Consider the following 12,332-nt stretch of genomic DNA (forward strand, 5'->3'; position numbering starts at 1 on the left):
GGTACTCATCAGCTATCTGGCTGTTGGAGAACAGCAACTGAAGTATTATACCAGTGCTCTAGTTCAGCCAGTGCAGCTGGTCAGGCAGGTGGTCAGCAGCTCCAGACGTGACATTCAGAGCGCTCTTCTCACAACTATTCTCCTGTAACATTTTCTAGTTCATATACTGCAGCTCAGTAATGACCTCCCAATCACTCCTCACTAATTTTCCTCCAAAGAACAGTACAGACTAGAGCAGAACTTCAGCAAAACACCTAAAAAAGGATGGCAGAGAGTGTAGCTTTTCACTGCTCAGCATACTGCTGCTGTGTGGCTGAGTGCTCTCAACCCCTATGGACCAACCTCACACAATCACCGTGTCCACTTGTGCTTGCCACCGCCACATCTGATCGCTGCTTCTCTCCATACAGATGCAGTTACAAGCAGGAGTCCAAGCTGTAACAAGGACGATGTGCCCACTTCATCACAGCATCAGCGCAGAGCTGACCACCCACACATCAGTCAGCCGTCAGGGCTGCTCTCCTTGACATGGTCTCTGTATTGCTCTGAGCAGTAACAGTATGCTCAGCTTCTAAGCAGCTGTGTTTTACTGTAGAAGAATTTTTAAATCTCACTTGCTGTCAGATACACAAAATAAATCACTAAAAGGCAGGAAAACAATTAATGGAAATGGGTTTTCATCTTTCCATGCCGAACTGTGTGGTAGATTTAGCACATTTTGTGGAGCAGCAGTGTTTAGAGAAGCCAAAGGTCTGGTCCAATTTTTGTGATTGATCCTTGGTCTTAATTTAATTCTCCAGAGCTGAACTGGGCTGAGGATGTCTCTCTTGCATTTACTGTCAGGGACAAAAGGGCTTGGCACTATAGTCATGCTGATAATACTGTCACCTGTGATAACAGCATGATTAAGCAGGTACAGACGTCGTACCTTCCTGGCACGCTGACTTCTGTTCCCTCATGAAAGCAAAGCACTTGCTTCAGCCATTATCTTCAACACAGAAATTTATCATTTACTTCTCACATGCTTTTCCATTTTCTTGACATTTAAAAACAAAAGTACCTCTGGCCTTACTGGCTCCCCTCCCCGTTAGTACCCGAGACACAGCTCTGCTGACTGGGCATTCAACCTTCTGCTCCCCTGAAAATAAATGAAGGCTCGGAGGGTTCGTTTCCAAGGCAACCCCTTTGGATATCTGCACGAAGTTACAGGCTTTGGAGGAAACTTGCGAAGCTGCAGAAACCCCTGCAGGAAGGACACCTGCAGCTCGCTCTTTGGGGCTCAGGTACAAAGGGCCAGATCCACCATGGGTCTAAGCTCTACTGAAGTCCTGTAACATCCCAACCAGATGAATGTGACAGTCTGAGATGAGATGAACTCCTTCGTGTGAAACTAGCAGCAGCTGCTAGAGAGGATGAGAAATCTCTGCAAAACACTGTGCCTTCAAAGATACTGAGCAAAACAGATGACACAAGCAACATTTCTGCAGCCCAGGTGAGAGCCCTACCTGCAGAAGCACAGAGTAGGAACAGAACAGCTTTGCAGGAGAACAATACAGCTTCTGGAAGCAGCTACCTCTCCGGTGTGGCTGTACGGGAGGTCCCATGGGAGCAGAGGCTTACTGGACACAATTCCAGAGAGTAATGGCCACGTTAGTGAGAGCATCTTTTAATTTTCTGTGGAGGAAAACCAAGGTAAACATGAATAAATTACTCTGAAATGACTGAGTGCCAGAGCACTCAGGATTTAACAAGGGAAAACTGACTGCCAAAAAAAAAAGAAAAAAGAAAAAACAGTCCTATCTAAATAAAGCTCGAGTTGAGCAATGCTGAAAACTCCAGGGCATGGCAAAGAGAAAGAGTCTCTCTGGTGAGGGTTGGAAAGCAGTAATATCAAACATTGCTGCAGGTAACAGAAGTCATGAAAATGAGAAAGAGATGAGATCTTCATTCCTGGTGGTTTAGTCCTTGCGTGAACTCCATGGGCCAAATATAATTCATGAAGCCAGAAGGATTTTCTTTTACCATAAAAAGAGACTTAAATTGTAAATTAGTTGTTTAATCCCATTGTTATTCTTGCAAGGGAGGGACCACATACAATTCCAGCTGGTAATTACTGCAACTAGAATCCACCAATGTTTCCCATTGTAAGATGTTGTTTTCTGTTGCTTACAACTTAGTCAAACTGCCAAAATTGCAGAAGCAGCCTTATTTTGACATTTTAATATTTACATTTTGAACTTAGAACTGCATGAACCTACCTGCATTTCTAAGAAAAGGCTGGGTTTGTCTTTGTCAGAGAAGGCTCTAGCTTTATCTGAGAACACAATGGCACATCCACTACAAAATCAAGAAGCCTGGTGATGCAGGGGAAGGATACATTTCTGCTTTATTCAAGGTTTCATTCCTGATTCTACAGCGGGGCTTCTGTGCAGTTCTGCATGGGTGAAAGCATCAGACTTGCTTGCATTCCCAAGGTGAAATGGGGCAATTATTCTTCTTCTCTACCAGCCATTGTCTGTGTACAGCTCAATAAAACATTTTTGGCTTCTTTCTTTGTGAGCATGCAAATCCCTACAGCCAACAAAGGGTGTAGGGATCTGTGCACCTCCAGGAGGTGGTTTGGGAAATGCCACCTCAGCCATAGGTGTGCCTTCCCGATGAACACTGAAGTCCTGCTCAAGACGATGAAATTGGCAGTTTTGTGCCCAAGCTAACTAGAAGGAGCCCATCTCAGCAGTGCTAGCAGGAGATTAAGTGCTACAGAGAGCCCCAACAGTGGGTGGGGGTGGCACCGAGACCCGTGGGGTAGTTACTGCTGCAGAGTTGGGGATCAGCAAATCCAGAAAAAACAGCACATGCCTTACATTCAGAAAGGGGCAGCAGACCTGGCAGTCTCGGGATCCTGAGCTGGAAGAGGGAAAGAGATGCTACCAAAGCCAGCCTGAGTCCTTGGACAGACGGTTGGTGTAGCCCTTAGTTATGGCAAACATGAAGGAGCACATCTCTGCTACGTAACGGCAGTGACAGCTCAAACATTGCACACCTTGCAGCTGAATCTTTTCCAGGAGCAAAACTCTGTCCTACTTCTTAACACAGAGTTGCAGGGCTTTCCAAATAGTCCCCAACGCGATTGCTCCCAGACACAAGCTCTTCTCCTTGCTGGGTAGTGCTTCAGCCACATGGAGACCTGCCCACCTCTCTTGAAACAAAACAAGACATTTTAAGAAGAGGATGCTCTGCTTCTATTCTTGTTTAGCAAATGCATTCTTGATTATTTATCTATATTCTTCTTGACACCTTTCAAACATTGGAAATATTCGCATCTCTGCAGACTAACTGCATCAAGGTTTCTGACTTTAAGGGCATCTAGAAACAGCAGAACTGAGCCATCCCAAGTTACAGCGATTTTTTTTTTTTAATTAGTAGCATATTTGATCTATTCCTATAATCGTCTTTGAGAGTCATTGGGGGTTAGGGAAAAAGATCTGTAGTTATAAAGTAAATTGTCAAGCCAAATTAAATTGAGCAGAGCCTAGCCATCCTCTGCTGCTGCTAGCAACCTTCAGTTGTGCTTTCTTTTTGTTTTCATGTTGCTTCCTCCCCTTAAAGGAATAAAGCCAGCATCTTTCACTACCAAGCCAAATATTCAGTAAATGCAGTCAGTAGCCTCCAGCCCAACTAAATCCTGACGTTAGTTCACCTCAGCAGTGCACAAAGACCATCAGCACCGCTCCTGGTGGACTGTTAATTGGGTTCTCTGTCTTATTACACTCTATTACAGAAGCGACTGTAATCAAATGGCTGTGTACAAAGAATATATCACTGGCCCACTGCATGCAATTTTTTCCCGAGACATGCTCTTGTTTTTTCACCAGCAGCCATCGTTCCCTGGAGGTAAACAGACAGAATCTGCACTGTCTACCAGACGGCACCTGAAGGAGGCTTTTTTGTTTGTTTCTTTTCTTAAAGCAAACAAACAAAACATGACAACAACAAACACAACAACAAAAACACAAACAAAACCACACAAAGCAGATATTTCTGAGGGAGGAAAGCAAAACCAGCAGAAGAAAAGATAATGCTAAATTAAAGAGTGCTGCTTGCATAATGGATGGTGTGTCTCATTAGAAATCTTTAATTGCTTTTCACCAGGTATTCTCAGATACACAACCAGCCTTCCAAAGATTTCCCTCGAGAGCTCTGTGGCAGAGCTGAGACTCCTTCTGCCACCATAACAGACTATTTTCCTTTTCACTCTCAGGCATATTTGCAATGAAAAAGCTAAGTTTCACCAAACAAATGCAATATTTGAAGCACGGATACAGGCCCTAGGTTTAGATTTCACCACTTTCTGGTACTACTGACAGACGACCATTCTTTATAATCTTCAGAGATACTTTAACAGCAGGAAAGTGACAGATTCAGCCGGAGAGTGAAATAGGTCTTGAAAGGCTCACATTTCTGGTGCTTGGACTCAAAATCACTTGCAGGCTGATGAACAAACATGATCTTTTTCTCCCCTGCGCAATATGCAGTTTAATTCCAGAGCTCTTCACAACAGAACTTTGCAGAAGCCAAATTATAAATAGGTTGAAGAAATTAGACTCATTCATCATTGGTGAATATTAATCAGGATGGCCCAGCCAGTCTCCCAGTCTGGAAAACAGTACTCAGCACATTGCCAAAGGATAGAAAGAAATATGTACAGAAAGATATTTTAGGCACATCCTGTTTTATATAGTCCTTTCCGAAGTTTTTCCCAGTGTAGCTACCGGTTGAGACTATTTACAAGGCTAGATGAACTTTTGGACTGATCCAGAAAAGCAAACACAATGCTTCTAACACAGAAGGACTAAAAACTCTAAAATAGTTTGTTTTGTTTGCCCACTTTCCAAAGTTTGAGCAGAGGAGGTGATCTGCAATTCAATAAAATTGTACTAACTTTTCTGATATCTGCACTGCAAGTATCTAGACATTTTGCAGTGGTGATGACACTTTGTGTCATTTTGTGTGGTGACACAAAGAAGATCATGATCATGTAAGTTATCTCATCCTTCCTAGCAGCCTTTCCTGATCTAATGAAAAGTAAAATTAAACATGAAGGCAGGTAACAAAAAATGTATGCATGTAACAAAAAAAAAATATCTGTATCAAATTCATATGTGATGCAGAGCTGCTGAAAGGTTTGCACTACAGAAGCAAACCCAAAACTTTCGCCAGGAAAAGAGTGGGCTTCTTTCCATTTACCTCCCATTGCAGCTACAACGTGTCTCAGCAGTCCTTCCAGATTTGCCTTTGCCAGCTATCTTAACGGCAACTAAGGAACTACAATTGTTGGAACAGTCTTCCCTTGTGTGTTGCATTTCTTGTGCTGCATTTCTGAAAACATTATCAAGTCACAAAGAGGGAAAAACTCAAGCAAATTGCCTTTGAGTTAGGCTGGGTACAAATCCACTGTCCAACATGAGAGACAGTGGGTGTATTGTATTTTATAATACTGCTTCAATGCAAAACATTGACAAAAAGACCTGAATCCAGATCCATAAGTCAGGGAGAGAGAGAGATGCTGTCTCTATTGACATCATCTCAGAGTCTGATCCATGGAATTGAAAAAGAGCTTGATTGGGTTCTTTGCTCTTGGAAACTGCAGGAACAGGTACCCCAGCAGTGCACACCAACCAGGCTGTAGTCAAAATAAATAAGTGTTTTTTTTTTTTTTTTTTTTTTTTTTCCTCCAAAGCTTTTTGCTAGGAAAAGTACAGTAACAGAAGAATGGCCTGTTTCTTCTGCAGCCATGCATTTAGCACAGACTTCCTTCTCTTGTACAGTTGGGCAGGCTTGTTCTGATTCAGCAAACAAGCAAATAAGAAACAGCCATAGGGGAACAGGAGAGAAAGCACAGGCTGTGAAAAACTTTACCGGAAAAGCTGCATGGGCAAATACCAAGAACAGAGAAAGCAAACAACATAAAAAGCGGTAATACAACTAAAAACATACAAGGCAAATATTAGCTGGAATTATTGCAAACTGAATGAATACAGTAGATATTCAGAAGAGTGTATGGAGAGCATCCCCTGCCTGTGTTCCAGGGAGGAGGAGAACGACCCCGCAGAGCCCAAGCTCTTGTTGGCAGGAAGCCTGCCAAACAGAACCCAGTCAACAAGACTAAAATCGCCAGACGACAACACGAGGCCTTGCTAAAAAGCCAAATGGCTTTTTTCGTGAAGGCACTGGAGAACTATAAAATTTATGAAGCGAAATTACAGTGGTATGAAAAGAACCAGCACTGTTAAGCAAATTGTATGCTAGTAGGGAGGGGAAAAACTTGCAGGGAAAAGAGGTGAATGGAAGTCACACCAGGCAAGGCTTATCACAAATATCACATGCTCCCCCTAGCGAGCATCGCTGCATTCATTCCTGAGCAGATGAAGCAGGCAGTGGTGAATCAAGCTAGCCCATGCCGACAGAGATGGTGGAGGGGCACTGCTTTATTTACAACCTTTTCATCATGCAGATGATAGATGGAAGCACATTAAGGCATGCATTTTGTGGATATGACCCGTTAGCATCATGGCTCTCAGATTTCAGCTTTCTCTGGATTGATGACTTCGGCTCACGGACTGTTTTTGTTAGAAAGGAGCTGATCACCCATGCAGCCTCCTGAAAAGCACTCTCTACATGTTTTACATGGAACATTTACAGTATGAATGCTTAAGCTTAGTGCATTTTGTCAGTTCTGCTCAGAAAATTCTTGGGTAAAACTAATACAAAACCCAAACCTTTCTTTATATTGCATTATATTGCATTAAACAGTTCAAACCAAGACAGCACAGGTCTTATCACAGCATAAAGCACATGGCTTGTGCAAAGTGACAGGCATCATTAGAATACACTGTAAACATTCATATGCTTGGATTTGTGATTAAAAGAACAGAAATTCTTTGTTGTTTAGCTTAAAACAACTGCTACCGTCACACACACCGACCCTCCCTAACACTTTGTGAGAGACACTGCTGTGTGCAAACCCTCGCTTCTCCTCTACCCTCTCCATCCTTTTTTTACTGCCTTGGACCAAAGTTGTTTGTGCTGTGAGGGAATGCCCCCACCGTCTCACCTCCCATGGCAGGCTTCGCATCCCAGGCTGGCTCTGGGGAGGTGAGGGTAGGCCTGCGAGCTCCAGCAGGACCGCACTACCCCACCACGAATCACAGAGCACAGCTCACTTCGGCTTACCTGGAAACGAAGAGACTCATGCTTGCTCTGCCGAGGCTCCCTTAGCATCAATACTGCGACTGTATTTGGGGAGCCTGAGGTGGAAAGGCCTCCCTTTTGCTTTATTTTTCTTCTGGTTTCTCTCAGCTGGTGGGTCAGGACATGCCTGTTTCTGAAGCAGAGAAAGCAGATGTCGCTTCTTTCCTTGCTGCAACAGTAATCATCTAAGAGGTTAAAGGCACAGACTCCATCACTGACATTCATATTTTTCAGTATATACAGGACCTGCCTCTTCTTCCCATGGCATCTCCTCTACCTTCCTTCCAGTCATACCACCCCGCTTACTCCTCTGCCAAACTTTCCCTCAGGACTTCTCCCTGACATCCTGGCTCTCCTGGCACCCTTTATCTGGTCCATTGCTGATGTTAGATCTTTGCAAAGCTTTTTAATTATTATTATTTATTTTTTTTCCAAGCCCAGAGCTTGGCATTGGCTTCCTGGCTGCAGTTGATAGGACTGGGTGCCTTTTCAATTTCTTTTGTCTGCAAAACAGGTTTAATAAAACTTGCACTCCTTTGTAAATTGCTTTATAATGCCGGGATAAGCGCTACATGACAACTATGAATTATAATTACCTTATCACTCCACCTTTTGGTGCATACACCCACTTGCTCTGGGACACTGCAGTCACGCATAGACACCGAGAGGTAGGTAGAGTCATGAGCTTGAGCCAGAACATAAAAGCACAGTGGTCTGAGACAGCTGGTGACCGAGATGCTGTCACCGATGCCATCCTTGCAACGAGCACAGCGCAGGGCAGAGCTGTCTCCTCAGTGAATCCCTGCGCTATACAGAAGGCTGCTAGAGAAACTGAAAGCCGACTTGAAATTTCCCTGGAGCTTGGCAAAACGATGAAGGAGGAAAAGTTTCAGACAAAAACTGTGGAGTTAAAGAGATTTAACCGGACATGTTAAATCAAATTTTTTTTTTCTTCTTATTTTAAGAACTCAGCTGAAGCTTATTTTCCCTCTCCACATCAAGCAGCATTCTTCTGGGACAATGGAAGTTTTATCATGGGAGGATTCAGAGGCATTTCTATTTATTTCATCACTACTATGCTAGGGTGAAAGCACAGGTCTTGGGGCATTCAGTAGGCTCCATTAGATGTGGCTGCTTGAAAACATATTCTGCTTGCAAGATTAGCACTGAACAATGGCTCAGTAGCAGAGATTAAGATACAGAGAGATAGAAAGATGTCATATTTGGTGAGGTCTAATATATATTTGTTTTCTGTACTGGTTTAGCTGTTTTTGTTAGCTAACAGCAGTGTTTATTCCCAGACCTGCACAGAGAAGATGAATAAGTTAAGGCCTTGAATAACGTGCGTCTGTCCTTTATGATAGTAAGAGATTTCTTTCTTGTGCGCTCTACTGAGCGAACAGATCTACTTACCATGCCTCAGCTGCAAAATGTTAGCTATCTATCAGCTATTTATGACCTCCTAAATTGGAAGGGAGAAAGGAAAAAAGCAGGACAGAAGATGTACTGGTTTTGATCAAATTCTGATGCTTCATGCTTGTAGGCCATTAGTCTTAAAAATGGTTTGAATATCTACAGACCAAGTGTCAGCTATTTGGGACCCACTGACTTCCGTGGACTTTGGACTTCTCTGTCCAACAAAAGCAGCAGCACTTCAGTTGCTGAAGACCAGGCAAGGTATTCCCGGTTTGTCTAAGAGGTGTAGCGCACTTCCAAGTGTCACTGAGCTCTGACACCTATAACTGATATTGTTGTTTGATAGTAAGAAGTTTTCATTAGTTTTACCTTCCCCAAACACAACATATTCCCTGTCCCAGTGTTTCTCCTCTCTGATGGTAACTGCAGCTGTAGCTTCACAGAGGATGGGTTCTCCATATCTAAATCTCTGGTATTTCCTTTGCCTCTTCTCTTTAGGAAGATTTACTCCAAATGACAGGCTTATTTTCTCTTGTACCTGCTGGAAAATCATTTAATTGTACCTAAGGTCTAGATTCATCCCACTGCTATGCCCATCTCTGTTAAGAAAACTTTACTCCGCTAAGAATTGGGCAGGTACCCAAGACTTAGCAAGCACTGATCCAGTGGCCTTGTCTGCTGGGATGTTCAGTTAGTGCCTGAAGTGACCTTTGCTTTGAACACGCTTTATTCTAGCTCACAAAGATGGTTCTGCTGCCCATTTCAGTATCACTAATCATTTTAATCTCTTTATTTTTATACAAAGTCACAATGGGTTATACTGCCCAATTGCTCTGTCTAGTCTGGCAGCCACCCTCCTCTTCCCTCACAAACAGAAAGCTGTTCTACTTCACACAGCATTTCCAGCCTTCTGCTTCTTGTCTGACACGCATTAACACTTCAAATAAACCAGTAACACCTTCTTTCAAATTAGCAGGACTTTTCAAATCTGCAGGAATTTTTAAGAGGAGACAACAAGGTGGGTAGGTTTTTTGTTTGTTTGTTTTGAAGTGCCTGCAGCTTAGATGAGGCAGTGAATGGATACAAATTATTCCAAGTGCTACAAATAATTGCTTTGCATACATTTGGGAAGTGAAGAGTACCAAATCTCAGCTAGAGCAGGCTTTGGCTCAGTAATGTGTTGGAAGAGGCAACAATTTCCGTCATTCCTCCTAATCTCTCTCAACATTTCAATCTCTCTCATCACGATACAAACAAAGCCCAGCTGACCCTGCCCCACAGATATTTGAACCAGGGTGATAGCTTTCCTGCAGTGAGCTCGTGTTAGGTGGTTTTGATCTTCAATCAACACGATGCTCCAGCACCAAGGGCTAGGAATTTAAAGTTTGGGACCATATTCAAAACAATGAGTAATTATTGCCTGGAGCTTAGAGTTTGTTTTGTGACAAATTTTAATCATTAGTCATTGATTTAATTATGATCATGGACTTAAATGGAATCCTGTCATTTGCCAGTGCCATTATACAAAACGTTCTTTAAACAGCATCCTTGTATCACAGTACAATGTGAATGCATTCAAAAACAACTGGTAAGCTCAAGCAAATATGCAAATACCAAGTGCTGAAAGACTGAACTAAACACCCCAAATTTGGTCTATTGGAAAAAGAACTAAAAACTTCCCAAGATTCATCTGCTTCCTACTTCCATGTGGGTGGTTTTTGTGCTGCTTACATCTTTCAGGTACTTTTAGTTCTGGTCCATGTCCCACCTGAGAAATTCTACAAAAACAAGAGATAAAGCATGCATTCATCTAGAATGCTATTAGTAGAGAAACAAACAAACAAAAAAAAAGAACTCTCTGCTATCATTGACAAGAAAGTTCTGTAGAACAGAAGTAGACGTGTTTAAAATGATAATAAAAACTTATTATCTGTGCAATGTGATAGACTGCTTGGTTATCAGGTGAACTTTGATGTCTGTTCATAACTGACTATGTTCCAAGAGCAAAACCAAATGCAAACATTCCACTTCTCAGAGTTTGTACCATGGAAGCATGAAGTGCTTCACATACAGCATATTTAAAACAGTCACTTAAATTAAAGGAAACAATGTCAGTAGTGGAAAACAACAACAACAACAACAACAACAAAAAACTCCCTATTGCTTCCTGTTCCCTCATGGCTTGTGATTAGGGTCCTGCAGGAAGGTAGGTCTTCCTTGTCCTGAAGAGGTGCCTCAGCTACTGAAATAGCTCTAATCCCAAAAGAGGGGTACAATTTTTGGTGTTTATTTTCACCCTGTCTGCCATTTATCACCAGTAGCCACCATATCCTAGTTGAAGAGAGAAGCCCTGTTTGCTCTCACTGAGTTCACGCCCTCTTTGGAAGAAACAAAACCATTAACAACTCCTAAAATAGCAACTCCTAAAATTTCCAAAATCACACATACACAACAAGGAAAGGACTGCCAACCTACTCAGATAAAACTGGCCTGATGGTAGGTAAAGAGGAAAATGGTAAATCAAAAAGTCAAAACCTTAGTCTCTATTATGATGGAAGAAAGAGAACAAAAGTTAGTTCCCTGCTCCACCTTGAATTCTGGGTCAAAAGAAACACATTGTCAAAAAATTAAGACAAGACATTTACAGTTGCTCTAAGCACACGTTTATACACTGCTTGATGATGCTTCATTTTACAAGCCCTTATAAAATTACTCAAGGAAAACTCAATTTTAATTCAGTGGTGGATTGAGACTGCCATATTGAGCACTTATTTATCATTAAAACAGAGATAGATTAAACCACCAAAGTGATTTTAAATTATTTTTATTTTTTTCATAACAACTCATGTTCCTGTCCCTCACAGATATGGTTTGAGGATTCACCTGGACAGCAAGTCTCAGCCCCCAAAATCCAACCTGAATGGAAAGAAATGGATGAAGGAGGTGAGAACAGCAGCTGAGCTGTGGTAGAGTTACTGCAAGCCTCTTAGAGTAAAGAAAGCCCTATATTTGAGCTCAGAGAATGGCTGCACAGCAGTGAGAAGTATTGGCCAAAAATGCTGTTGGAACTACGAAACATGACACAGTTGCAATGGGAGGTTGTAAAACAATCTTAACTTGAGAAATCTTAGAATCCTATCCAAAGCATCAATTATTGTGTATGCAGCTTTCCAATTAACATGTATGCAGCTCTCCATCACTCGAAAAAACAACAGCGGGAAGAATTGAGAGTGAGGGATGATTTTGAACTACCTGATCTTTGAACAGTTTGGAAGTGGGGAAACAGAGAGAGATAAAGGTAAGAAGAGTCAGATTAAAAATAAATAAATAAATTAGCGGCAGTCAAAGTAAATGTTGAGAAAAAATAGATGTGACTTTATAAAGATCAAGACTAGAAACTAAGAATGTCAATTAATAATGGAGGAGCTGACTCTAAAGACCTCAAAATATAATACCATCCTCCATGGTTTTGCTTTGTTTTCTAAACTCTTTGTCCTTAACATGAAATAAAATATTTGCACAATTTTAGCAGACTATACAGTACTTTGTAAACAACCCACTGATAGCTACATTATAAGGAAATTCTAAGAAAACGTCAGGATAAGGAATCAGTGGTATCACTTGAGATGCCCCCTGGGGAAGGACAGCCATCCAAGCACTGAGGC

At 42.0% G+C, this 12,332-nt stretch overlaps 1 protein-coding gene across 1 annotated transcript in view; it reads right to left on the bottom strand.

Annotated features, from left to right (window-relative positions):
- Nucleotides 1-12,332, bottom strand: part of BFSP1 (beaded filament structural protein 1) — an 82,397-nt gene that overhangs the window by 52,660 nt on the left and 17,405 nt on the right. The window contains exon 3 of the mRNA XM_072035264.1: nt 1,506-1,674. The gene's annotated coding sequence lies outside the window, so the exon portion shown is untranslated. The remainder of the gene's footprint in view (nt 1-1,505; nt 1,675-12,332) is intronic.

Source organism: Anas platyrhynchos, chromosome 3 (genome assembly GCF_047663525.1).
Source record: "Anas platyrhynchos isolate ZD024472 breed Pekin duck chromosome 3, IASCAAS_PekinDuck_T2T, whole genome shotgun sequence".
NCBI classification, from domain to species: Eukaryota; Metazoa; Chordata; class Aves; order Anseriformes; family Anatidae; genus Anas; species Anas platyrhynchos.